Here is a 14551-nt window from a genome sequence, read left to right on the forward strand (position 1 = left end):
AATGGGGCAACAAGACCATGTACAAAATGCACTTTGTCAAATGATAGATCCAACAACTTGCTTTATGCATCCATTAACACAACAATTTGTCAGGTTTTATCCTAATGCAGATTGCAATACTTCACATGTTGTATATCTTGCGACTTGCCAGTCTTGCCCAGCATTTTATGTGGGCAAGACAGACAGACGACTTAAAGAAAGAATTAGAGAGCATATATATAATATTAGGATCAAATCAGACAAAAATGCACTATCGAAACATGTTATGAGTACATCTATTGAACACACATTTAAATTTATGGTAATGCATGTTAATCATCCTACAATTAGAAGAGGGCCCATACGTAATCAGACTGAACAAAATGAAACAAAATGGATTCTAAGATTAAGGGCAGACAGAGATCCAGGTCTCAACAACAGGATACCTATTCAACCTATGCTGAAAGATAGAAGACTTAAGATCTAGTACTTATATAAAATGTGTGTTTGTTTCATAATTTATGTGCATAGTATATACATGTGTAATATTACATATATATATCTCACACGCCTGTTTCTATATTTTTATTTCAATGTATATGCATAGTACACATATGGGTTACATTTCACATATATATATATATATATATATATATATATATATATATTTATACGTCTGTTGTCCCTATTCTTTATACATTTGATTAATGCCATATAGTAGTCATAACATCTTGATTCACATATATATATGTGTATATATGCATAGTAATGCACATGTAATATATATGTATTTTTATATATTATTTTTGCTTTTATCTTTATATATATCTAAAGCCTTCTTGATTCATATACATAGAAGACTTCTATATGACATGATAGAGTAAATTGTGTTTAGTACATTAATATGATTATAATTGCACATTTGATTGTTTTATTTTTGAGCCAGCTAGCGATGCCAGTTAGCTTGCATTATGGGTTATTTTGTACATTGCATAGTAGTGCTGTACATACCTCTACTTAGAGCTAACTGCCTTAAATACTATATTATAACATTATTATTACAATTTCATATAGGTAAAAATAGCTGCACATTTAATGGTGCGTAGAGTAGTAAAAAAATTTCTGGTACTACATACAGGTTTGCCTTGTGCATATATTACTGTTCTTAATTTCATAACATGTTTGTATCGCTATTGTTTTATATGTTCCATTTGTTATTAGCAATGGTATTTGAGATATAAATGGCGAATGAGGTGCTCATTATTAGTCACTTAAAATAGTGTATTTTATAATGAATTATTCATCATATATATATATAATAAAATGATATATTTAATATAATATTATAATATAATAATACACTAGTTGATTTAAAGTAGATCATCTGTTAGATAAAGAAGAGAGGTTAATATATTTGCATTATTATAATGCGCATGAAGGTTTTAACTGTTTATATTTCTGATGCATTTGCTGTTTAAAACATAGCTGTGGTGTATGCTATGTTTTAGTTTGTAAAACCATAGATTCATAATATGTTCATGATTAATCATCAAGCATTTCAACTTTGATACAATTTTATTTATATTTTAGGTTTTTAAAAAAATGTGTTTTATTGATTGATTTTAAGGAAGTGATGTCACTGTCTAAAACTATAAAGGTAGCACTTAGAAATTGTTACTCTATTGGCCTGATGAAGCCTACGGGTGAAAGCGCTTGCCAGATTGTTTTTCTTAATAAATAACAGCGTATATTGTACGTGTGGATTGTATTACTACTGTTTTTTCTACTGCATTGCTTGGATACATGATGTGATACATATGAGCCTTGGTTTATTAAAAGAAGAATCAACTTGAATAACTTTGCGGTGAAGTGAAAAACTGCTGAAACTTTGAATTCATCTATTTGGCGCCTTTTTCCAAGGTTTGATAGTGTGTATCACTAATAGACTGATCTGCTACTCTCCCTACATTAATTTTCATTATTATACATATTTACTTGAGCATGTTATTTGAGCTTCTAGCCCACTCATGTGTGAAAAATATTCTTTTTTGTCCACTGGAATTGCTGTATGGTTGTAAAGTGTATTCCCTGCATGCAGAAAAAACAAAGATTTTAGAAGATTTCTATCTGGTTCAATGTATGTTTGATTATCCAAATGACCCTAAGTCCCAATTAGTTTGGATAATTGACTCTACTGTAGTAGTAGTAGTATCACTTCTGGTAGACAATCCCTCCTCTCATGATACTGTATAGGCAACCTATCATTACAAAATGAAAATATAGTCAGGGGACTTAGATACTTGGATCAATTGACCCTCTCCTTTGATCATCGTGTGACGACTGCCATGAAATCTTTTTATTTAACACAGTTAATTGACAAAGATCTAAAGAGGTAATCACTCATACTCAGCCCTGATCAGGCCAACTACCAAGTACAATGCTCCCTTTAGGATGTATCTTACTAAACACATCAAACAATTAGAAAGACCTCAAAGGTTTCTAAAAAAAAAGATCACATGGCTAAGGACCTTAAGTTATTCAGACAGGCTGAAAGCTCTATACCTTTATTCAATATATTATAGACCTTTGAGGGAGATCTCAGCCTTTCTTTCAATGCCACTGGAGACCCAATTGTCCAGAACCTCCTGTTGCTCAGCAAATCCAATATCTCCAGCAATACTAAAATTGGAAATGTAAATCTTCAACAAAAAATAAATTAAATGCCATTGTTGGACACGTTTATAACCCAATGCATCCCAAAGCTCTGAAAAACCTCCTCTGCATGTTAAACAGAGTGACTTTCTATCTTCCTTTAAACGTAAACTAGATGACTGGAGGAGTATCCACAAATTTATTCCATGATTGACTGGTATAACCCTTCTAGAGAAAGAAGTGTAGCCTGATGGAGGGTACGGGCAAGGTTAGAATGGTCATGAGACTCAATGGCCTTGGCATATTCATTCTGCAATTGGCTGATGTAGACAGAAAGCACAGGCTGTCTTACAAAACTTTTCATCAAAGACTTCTTAAGTTAACTGTTGAAATGACATTTGCCACTCCCTTAATGGTATGACTGGCTAGAGAAACTATTTTAATAAGGCATTTTCCAGCTGTGTCACAAACACAATCCCAGTGCTTGGTGGGTACAAGGCAAAGAAATGAATGCCAGACACATGCTTGCTAACACACACACATCACTACAGGCAATTTAGGGTGTTGGCAATTTACCTACAGCAAGTCTATGGGATGTGTGAGGAAACCGAAGCACCCATCTTATACTCACAAGAAGACTGAGAGAATATGAAGAGTCCACACAGAAGTCACTCCATCTGACAACCAAGCTGGAGAACAAATCTGTATAGCGCAACAAAAATTACCCCGTGCCACTGTTACAGTGATGTGTGTACAGAAATAATGACTGTACTAGGCTGAATATACATAGCAATAGAGCTATTCAATGTAGAAAAACTGGAACTTCATTGCAACATGTTATTTATAAATAATGATATGTAACATGCGGATGGAAAAGTACAAAGTTTGTCCCAGAATTTATAGTGTTATTGTTATGTTACACATTGTATTGCACAATCTGTAACAATAACATTATTTTGCAAAGCATTTTTGTAATACATTGTGCAACACAGAGAGCTACTGCTAGGAAAATAAAATTTACCAATAAATAAAATTCTACAACAAAAAATAAACTGCTAAAGAATACTAAAAGAAAAACATATAACAAAATACAAACACAGTCACTGCTATGAAACTGTCCTTCAAAGAGTTGTTCACAAATGCTAGGAAGCACCCATCTTTCTTCCAGTGGCATACTTCTCAATTGTACAGATTTTCACAGAATGTCCAGATTTTGTCTCAAACGTTTGGTCTGTTTCTCATAAAATTGTTTTCTGACAAGTCATTGGCGGATCACTGAGGACTGAAGTCAGAAAATAATGGCAGACATCTGAGTTAGAATTAACACCCTTCAGAAAAGTAATACTGGCATTGGTTCAGACTATAGTGATAATCATGGAACCTCCAATCTATTCCCAGGCATTTGTTTTCTTCCTTTGTTGAGAAGCTTTGTGGCGTGCTATAGTCCTGGTTCCGATATGGGCATATGGCAGACCAGAAGGAATGATTCTGTTCTCCGATATCACTGCTGTTCAGCTGCTCTCCTCCATCCTCTTCTATTTGAAGGTTTAATCATTAAATGAAAAATACAGGGAATTTCATGAGGATATGGAGGTGGCAGACAGCACAATACCCATCCAAGCATCATAAAAATGCACTCCTGACTACTACAACAACAGTAATTGGAGCACTATGCAACTGCAATTCAACTAGATGTATTATATATCTGGTCCAAACAAAGTGCTATTTACAAGAATGCTTGGAACCTAAAAGGGTCAAAATACATGAGCATAATGCAAATTTTGCACCATGTGTCATTTAAAGCAGATATGCCAACTAATACTGTGTCTACATACAAATATGCTGACAAAGTGCCATATGACTCTTATGTATCACTTAAAACAGATATACCCATAATACTGTGCCTTTATAAAAACATGCTGATCAGTACCAGATGACTCAGTGTGAATCATCCTGGGATGCATGAGACATGCACTGTAGCTTCTTCTTTTGGCTTTTTCCTGGTTAGGGGTCACCACAGCAGATCACTTGTCTGTTCATGATTGGCAGTGGAGTTTTATGGTGTTGAGTTGCCAGCCCAGTGCCCAACCTTCCACAGAAGGCACACACATGCATGCACTCACACCTAGGGCAAATTTAGAGTGTCAAATCCACCTACACCATGTCTTTGGGATGTGGGAGGAAACCAGAGCACCTGGAGGAAACCCACGCAACCACAGGGAAGACATGCAGACTCCGCACTGAAGGCCGAAAGAAGAAGAAGATTGTCATTTGATTACTGAGAGGGTGGACTGGTCAGTTAATATTGTTCAACCACGACTTGGATTCCAAACAGCAGGACAAGAAAGCAGTATGGACACAGGTGGTACAGACAGTAATAAAACAAATGTGGATGTTATACAATATTGACTGCTTGAAACAAATATAAGCAGTTTTATACCTTAGACAATAATGGCTTGTGACAGCTGCAAAATGTGTGCTTTGTGCTCTGACAGCAGCAAGAATAACTCCTTTTTACATCACAAGTACAACTTTTATTTTACTTAAAGTTTAACAGTTAAATACAGTTTCAACTGTTTATATATATATATATATCTAGGTTTACTATCAAAATGTTGAAAGGTACTTCTTCGAATACTGTGTGTTTGAATGTGCCTTTTTTAAACTTTCACAATACCTAACTGAAATATTACCAACTCATAGTAGTGAAAGTAAAGCTTGAATCGCTATTATGGGTTAGGCATTGTGAAATGAGATTGTGGTACAGTGCGGATCAGGAATGTTTCCCTTTTCCTCACTATTGTGTGGTCTCAGTCTCAGAGTTGGTATATATAATTTGCAGGGGGTGTGGGGGGGTGCAACGGAGCTTTCTCTTCTGCAGAAACCTAAAAAAAGTTTATATATTTCCCACGGTACCTTCACAACAACAGACTGAGTCTGATGTCACCTTCTCATAGGTGAAGTTATTTCAAATTATTGCAAATGTCAACCTTCACAGTAGTGAGTTTTGACATTCTGAACAATCAACGTAAACAAATTAAACACAAGGATTCAGTCTTGTTAGCAAAAATTGTTGTGACTTTCAACATTTTGATAGAAAACCTACGTATATGTATATATACACAGAGAGGGAGAAAGGACCACTAAGTAAAGACTTGCTTTATTTGATATAGTAACACTACAGCAGATAATAGAGGTTAAATAATACACTAAAGAGGCATGGGAGAGCTGGGATTTTAAATAGTATCCCTGAAATTACTTTATAGTAATTCTTTAAGCAGATGTTCTATCAATTGTTATTGAATGAAAGTTAATGTTTGTTGTTTTAACTCTCAGACAGCTGGTCCAAGTCTAAAGTCTGATTTACCACCTTGTTGTTTTTGAATCTGGATCTAAGTAGTTCGTGGAGATCTAACTCAGCATGAGTTATTTATGAATGGCGGCTTGGGTATTAATGGCGCAAATAGAGCCAGATCATGGTCAAAAGGGGCCTTAGGCAACCCACCCCCACAACCATTCCAGTGTGCCATTACTCGGCTCTATCTCCCCAGTTACCGTAAATACTTTTAAACCTGTTGGTGTGCACACTATTTTCTTCTTTCCTTTTACAGTGCTTACAGAAATCTGATTTAAAACCTTTATTTCAAATTTTACAGCACAAACACTTGCTTTTGTTAATGAAAGCAAAACAAAAATAGTCTCACACTGGAAACAGACTTGGCATGAATTGAAGTAAACTTCTCTTATCTTGAAACTCACATTCATTCAAAATAAATCTGGCCACTGGTGAATTATGTGTACATTTACATCCACGGACATCCCACAAACCCAACAATTATAGCTGCATTGTTGACTACATCTTCCCCAGGTGTCAAAAAGTTAATAATAATGACCAATGCACATATTTTAAAATTGTTGCACACAAGCACAAAGTAGCCAAAGTATTTTAGCTTAATTCTCACTGCCATATGTAGCACATTGTCAAAAGAAGACTATAAGAACATACAAAATATCAACAGCCTAATAACATATGTTGTCAATACACACAATCTCTGCAGAAGTAAAAGCCATCTGAATAATAGCACACTAAAGAGTACTATTACTAATGCAGAAGTTGCTGCTGGCAAACAACTTTCCAGTTAAGTGTTTCACTGATAAATGCAGTTCCTTCTACCATCAAAGAATAAATTAGACAATGTTGCATTAAAGATAGTGTGCTGGTGATGTTGCCCAAACATTTCCTGAATTAGACCAGCTATGCAACAGGAAGTGTGTGGCAAACAATGACTACCAGTTCATGCTTACTAGGCATGCAGTCTAGGAAATCACTAAGGAGCCTAGCACAACTTCTTAATTCCTCCAAAGAATTGTCTGGTTACATGACTCGCTCAATGTCATACGGGAGGTAAATGAAGGTGGAACGATTCAAATCCTGCACCCTTGCCACAGGAAGCTGTTCATTAACAAGCCAAAACTTTAATCCTCTCTGCTGTCAGACTAACAGTTTTTAACTAAATGCAGAAATCCTTTACAACCCGACCTTGTAGAGAAGACTGCACCACATTAATATGCAATAATGACAACATAAGGGAAGCTGAAGATCAGACAGTTCTGAGAATCACTGTAAATAATGCAGACAGTGGGACCTGACAAACGTAAAACCCTTTGCATTTGCTGGAGGCTGTAAAGAAGGTATTGCAAAAATATCTGACTAAAATGCAACATGTTCAAAATTATACAATCCTGGCCTATTAATGAATTAATTCATTCCTTGGTGCAGTGAATAAAGCAAAACAATTGCAGATAATATAAATGCTGTAGCAATAGATTTTGTTGAAGATCCCACACATCATACACAATCAGAAATATTACTGCATATAGCATACGATTATTTATTTATTTGGGGGGGGGGGGTTGCATGCTTCAAAGACACGTACGTCTCATTTTTGACCTGCCTATGCCTTCTCTGGCAGACCACTCTAAATCAAAGTTACAAGAACATGTTTTGCATCAACATAAAAAGGTATGGAAGTTGGATTAAGGTTCTTACTTTCTGTACCCAAGGTACAGGGTTTGACACTAAGAAGACCCCATAACTAAACGGGGCATTTGACACACTCCAAAGTGTTTCACACACTTACTATTAAATGCTGCATGGCCTCTGTCTAGCTAACCAAAGCCAACTCCTTCAGTTATGCTGAGTAAGAACTCCATACCTGCTGTTAAATGTTGCACCCAAAGCCAGCTCCTTCTGTTATGCTGAGTAACAGCTCCACACCTGCTGTTAAATGCTGCACCCAAAGCCAGCTCCTTCTGTTATTCTGTGTAATAACTCCACACCTGCTGTTAAATGCTGCACCCAAAGCCAGCTCCTTCTGTTATGCTGAGTAACAGCTCCACACCTGCTGTTAAATGCTGCACCCAAAGCCAGCTCCTTCTGTTATTCTGTGTAATAACTCCACACCTGCTGTTAAATGCTGCACCCAAAGCCAACTCCTCCTGTTATGCTGAGTAATAACTCCATACCTGCTGTTAAATGTTGCACCCAAAGCCAGCTCCTTCTGTTATGCTGAGTAACAGCTCCACACCTGCTGTTAAATGCTGCACCCAAAGCCAGCTCCTTCTGTTATGCTGAGTAACAGCTCCACACCTGCTGTTAAATGCTGCACCCAAAGCCAGCTCCTTCTGTTATTCTGTGTAATAACTCCACACCTGCTGTTAAATGCTGCACCCAAAGCCAGCTCCTTCTGTTATGCTGAGTAATAATGCCACACCTGCTGTTAAATGCTGCACAGACTCTCTCTTGCAAACCAAAGTCAACTCCTGCCATTATGCTGTGCAATAACTCCAACTGCAGACAGCTGCCATTACTCCAAATACCTGCTGTTAGTTTTGTTTCTCATTCTGCTTTGAAATCTCGCACCCGTGCTTGTTACTGTTTCATTTTCTGAAAGCAGGAAGCAACAAAATATGGACACGGACATTGGCGATGCAAGAAACTGCTTAAAGCAAAGTATGTGGTCACAGGAAACTTACTTTTTTTTAATTCTTCAAGCGACAGCATGCAGTTGCACAAAAAAGTAAGAAAACTTTTTTTTATTTAACTTTGTGGCCATGGCCCCTTGTCAGCATGAGTCCTCAGGGACTAGTGCTGGATCCGGCCCTGGATGCATATAGGCTTAGAATGATGATTTTGAATAATTCTGGACTGAACAGCATAGAAGCTGTACTTTGCACTGGCAGCCAGTTAAGTCCTCTGAGAAGGATACAATGGCAGTTGTAAGTCAGGGGATAGCAGGTAAAGTACATACTCTGTTTTCTGCCATTGGAATTCAATGGGTATTTTTTCCCTGATTGTAATATTCCAGATTTGGATAAGGAAATGTTATACAAGGACTTGCTAAAAGTAGAGAAAAGGAGATGAGATATTTTATGGAATAATTTAAACTGCTTATTTTGTTTACCACATTTAAAGTATGCTTAGCAAAGGTCAGGGAGCGATCTAGTGTCATACCTCAATACTTCTGTTCGGATACATTTCTTGGATCCTGGATTCGCTCCCGTGCTCTGATACATTTAGTTTTGCATTATTCAGGTTATCTTTGATTACAAGTGTGGGCATATATGACAGTTTGCCTGGGGTAGCAAAGACCATGATGTTGTATTTATTTTGGTTTATTATGAGTTTATAGAGAGTGATTCACTTGCATAGAAGAGAACAACTGCTCAAAAGTTTGTCTTGTATGGTTAATTCTATTATGAGAGGACCGGCTGTATACACAATCATGTTAAGTGATGGGATATGATAATATGCCAGATCATTTATAAAATCAGGGAGAACAGTAGTGGGTCAAGTACAGACCCCAGCATTGCCCCTATGTTAAGTATGCTGTGATCTAAAAGCATACCTGAAAAGTTCTGACCTTTAAGTCACTTCTAAACTTGTTTGTGACACTCTTACCAAAACAGTGCCTGTTTTTTTTTATGTAGAAGATGTATGTGGTCTAGTATCTCGAAGGCCCTTGTTTTGATAACAAATATGCTCCAGTTACATGACTTCCACTTGTGTTATAGTATATTGTATCTGTAGCACTAGGGCTGTCATTGTACTAAAAGAGTTCCAGAAGCCAGATTATTGTTCACTGAGAAGGCCAAGGTTACTTATGTGTTTGAAAATGTATTTGTAGAGAATTTCTTCCAAAAACTGAGAAAGATTGTGCAGCTTGCAGATTGATCTACAGTCCTTGCACTGTTTAGTAGTTTTTTCCTAAGGGGAGAATGATGGCGTGTTTGACAGCTGTAGGACATGTACCTGACATGTAACTATGAGTGAGCGGTTTTGCTGGACATGTAACTATGAGTGAGCAGATTTGCTGGATTTGTAACTATGAGTGAGCAGATTTGCTGGACATGTAACTATGAGTGAGCGGGTTTGCTGGACATGTAACTATGAGTGAGCAGTTTTGCTGGACATCTAACTATGAGTGAGCAGTTTTGCTGGATATGTAACTATGAGTGAGCGGGTTTGCTGGACATGTAACTATGAGTGAGCAGGTTTGCTGGACATGTAACTATGAGTGAGCGGGTTTGCTGGACATGTAACTATGAGTGAGCAGTTTTGCTGGATATGTAACTATGAGTGAGCGGGTTTGCTGGACATCTAACTATGAGTGAGCAGTTTTGCTGGACATGTAACTATGAGTGAGCGGGTTTGCTGGACATCTAACTATGAGTGAGCAGTTTTGCTGGATATGTAACTATGAGTGAGCGGGTTTGCTGGACATGTAACTGAGTGAGCGGGTTTGCTGGACATGTAACTATGAGTGAGCGGGTTTGCTGGACATGTAACTATGAGTGAGCGGGTTTGCTGCTTTACTTATTTATCTTTTGTTGACTGCGTTAGTCCCACTAGGCTAGTTGCCTCTTTTCAGTATCTTTTGTTGACTTGGTTAGTCCCACTAAGCTAGTAGCCTCTTTTCAGGAGAGACCCAAGGTGGTATTTACATTGACTAGGGGAAATTATGCCAGGGCAGCAGGAAATTCCCCTATATTTTCTTTCAAACACCTTTATTGAATTATCACTTGTGACAGGCAAATTTACATCCATATAAAAGTAATCAAACTATATTAACACAAACATTATGCTTTGCATATATTGCTACATATCATATAACCTAAACAATATTACATAAATTATTCAATTCCTGCCGTTTAAACATCACTAACTACATAGGCAGTCATACATTTGTATAAATGAAAACAAACCACACCGACACAATCCTAGTCTCAAGCACTTTAGATCACAAACCATACTGACGTACTCCGACTTACAAGCATTATACATCATTTATAATCTACCCAGTCTTTCTCACTCAAACATTACATAGCTGATTTACATCCTGCTGCCTTTTAGACCTCATTCCTCCCTTGAATGCATTGTTCCCACAATTCCCATTTTTCCTATGCATTTTACTCCTACCCTTTTCTAAAGATCTCATTTCTAGTTGTTTTATCTCTGTTACTAAATTCGCTACTTCCAGTATAGTTGGTTTAGATTTTGATTTTCATTTTCTAGTAATTGCTTTTTTGGCAGCCACCATTATTAGACACAGCAATGCCTTACCATATCTAGGCAATTCTGATTCTGTATCATAGCTCAGAAAAATCATCTCCGTCGTACCAATCTACCCAGCCAGCATCTCCGACAGTGCAGCCCGCAGGGAATCCTTAAAGTCTGCCAACTCACTGCACATCCAGAAAATATGTTCCTGATTACCCTTTCTTCCCCTTCATAACTCCAACATTTACTGTATGCCTGATGAAAATTCTCCGGAGTCTATTTGGGGTATAAAAATATCTATATAAACATTTTCAAGCAAAAATCCTTAATCTTTTAGATTTTGTTGCATATTTTGTCCTGTTTCCTATCAGCAGCTGTGGTAAGTATTATTCTGGTTCATAGGTTAGTACTAGGCTAAATGCCCATGGGGGCTATTATAGGCCTAGCCAATTACCCCATGTCAGAATCAAACCCTGCACCTTGTGTCTATAAGGTAAACATTTTAACCATTATGCCAACCTCCCAGGCCTCATTATGTAAGCTGGATTAGGGAAAGCAATGAGAAGGAGTGGGAAAGGAAACAGGAATAATGGTTTATGGTGACGTATGTTTACCAATATTTCTGAGCTATTTAGATGTATTAACGATCATGGGAAGGAATAAGACATGGGTAAAATGGAAATGCAGGAATTAGAAAAGGCTATTAAAGAAGATAGTTTTAATTTTGAGTAAAGATAAAAAAAGCAAATGATATGGTGGCACAGTGTGGGTAGGTGGTGTATATTTTACAAGAAAATATATTTGTATTAGGCATAAAATATGGAGGGAAATATGATACTGAAAGACAATGCAAAGACATTTTAGATGACATAAAGGAAATAATATTTGTATGGAGGCTATACAGTTTGATATTTAAGGAATACCGGCACCTTATCCATTCATGTATGTTAGGAAAATCTGAGAACATGGGGAACATTTATTTCTTTTCTGTCCTCTTTAGAAAAATAATTGCTACAAATTGTATTTGGAATAATGTGGTATTCTAGATTAAACCTTCTAAGCAGGGTGTGGATAATGAACATAAAGAAAGTGGTTTCAGATTAATAAATCCTATAGTATCATAGGTTCATAGATATGTACTAGGCTAATGGCCCTGGAGCCTTTAAAAGCCTGGCCCATAAGATTACCCTGGCATTGTTCACCTGGCCCTAGTTCCCAGTGCCTCTGTCGAGCAGAGCCACTGGAGTGATCCCTGGGCTGAATTTTCTATTTCCCATTCACTCAACAAGATTTCTCTTGAAGAGGCCCAGTAAGGTGCTCTGCTTGACATGTATGGGAAGTCTATTCCCATGGGCAGTCTTTGGGTTATGAACCTGTCCCTCCAGCATATTCTGTTGATTGTGGTAATGAGGGTGAGGTCTCTGGAGCATGTGGTGTGGAGGGATTGGGATTTCTTTAGATGTAGCATTTCTAACAGAGCTGGGTCAGACGGGTCTATATGACGCTATCAAATGGACTAAACAGCGAATGCTATTTAGTCGATCTGATACTGTGGAAATGGCAAAATAGCGAAGTCATGGAACATCAAATTTTTTCCCAGGGAAAAAATTCAGTGGGCCGTCTTCGGGACTTTGTCATTTCCTCCACTATGATGTGATCTCAGAGTTGGTATATTTAAGTAGGGTGGTGTGAGGGGCGAAGCCCCCCACTTAAATTTGTGTTTACGTTTATTTTTATTTTTTATGGAGCAGCGAATTTTTTCCCTGTTTGTTCGATATTTTGTTGTTTCAATATTATCGGTACGATGAAACAGCATTCGCTATTTACATCATACGATAATATGATATAGACGCGAGTCAGACATGGCTTTGTAAATCCAGCAGAGATCACCTCTAAGTAGGTGATATGAGACAGATAATAGTTGTAGGTTTTTGAATCTGTCCATATAGGACTACTGTTTAAGGCCTAGGATCATCTTTGTGAGGTACTTTTGCAGCATCTCAGTTGTTGTAGGTGTCTAGTGAGGTACATGTCAAATGGGGCATTGAACTCGATGATTGGCCTAATGAGGGAAGAGTAGAGGGAGACAATGACCTCTTTCTTCCTGGATGCAAAACCCTTAGTGATGAGATGTGCCACATAGAAGGACTTTCTGACCACAGTGGCAGCGTGGTGGTCAAAAGAGCGGTTGCTGTCAACCTGTGCTCCCAGATCTCTTCTAATGCCTTGTATGTTCAGTAGACTACCATCAATGTGGTAATTCAAGGGAACCGGGTTTTTTCCCAAGTGGGATGACGACACATTTTTTGGCTTGAGCTTAAGGCCATGGTTCTGACACCAGTAGTTGGTGTCATTGAGGCCTTTCTGTAAGATGTCAACATCACTTGGGGAGTTAATAATAGCTCCCAACTTGCAATCATCTGCGAACTTTGTCAGCCAGAGTCCTTTAGTGTTGGCCTGGACTTCAGAGAAGTAGATACCAAACAAGAGAGGACCCAAGACCCAACCCTGTGGGACTCCACCCATGACTGGTCGGCAGTCTGACTTGGAGTCAGCTACTTTCACACTGTGGGTTTTATCTGTGAGCCAGTCTGTAACCCACCTAGTGATATAGGGGTTGATGCCTAGCTTAGTGTGTTTTTCTATGATTCCTGAGTGGGGAAAGGTATCAAAGGCCTTGGCCAGATCAAGGTAGGCTGTATGAACCACCTTACCTTCATCCACAACAATGGTGACTGACTCAAAGAAATCGACCAAGTTGAGCAGGCATGATCTACCTTTCACAAAACCAAACTGTGTAGGATCCAGAGTTTTGGAGATTACCTATATCCTTGTTTATTAGGTCCATGATGATGCATTCCAGAACTTTGCATATCAGACTCGTCAGGCTAATTGGGCGATAATTCCTGGGGTCTGTAGTCGCTCCTCCTTTGTGGAGAGGGATGACTGTAACAGTGCACCATTCAGTAGAGACAAAGCCAGCGGTGAGGCTGTGATTGAAAAGGGCACACAGGTGAGGTGCCAGTTCACTCTGTAGTTCATGTAAAACATTGCCAGGGATATTGTCAGGTCCCATAGAAGCTGTATTCTTGGCCTTGAACAGTGCTGTTTTAACCTGTGTATTGTGATTGGTCCTTTGGGGGGGGCAAAGTTAGCACTGAATCTGTCGGCACAGTATATTGGCAATATCTGTTGGCTCGGTATAGGAGGTACCATTGTGCAGTAGCTCTGAGCAAATTTGGGTATTGCAATGGAGATTCTTTACATAACTATAGAAGGTCTTCTGGATGTCTTTACTATCTGCTGCAATTCTGTTTTCATAGCTAAGTTTTGAGGATTTGATGAGGGATCTCAACCTTT

Source organism: Protopterus annectens, chromosome 14.part0 (assembly GCF_019279795.1).
Source record: "Protopterus annectens isolate FY-2018-M chromosome 14.part0, PAN1.0, whole genome shotgun sequence".
Classification (NCBI taxonomy): Eukaryota; Metazoa; Chordata; order Ceratodontiformes; family Protopteridae; genus Protopterus; species Protopterus annectens.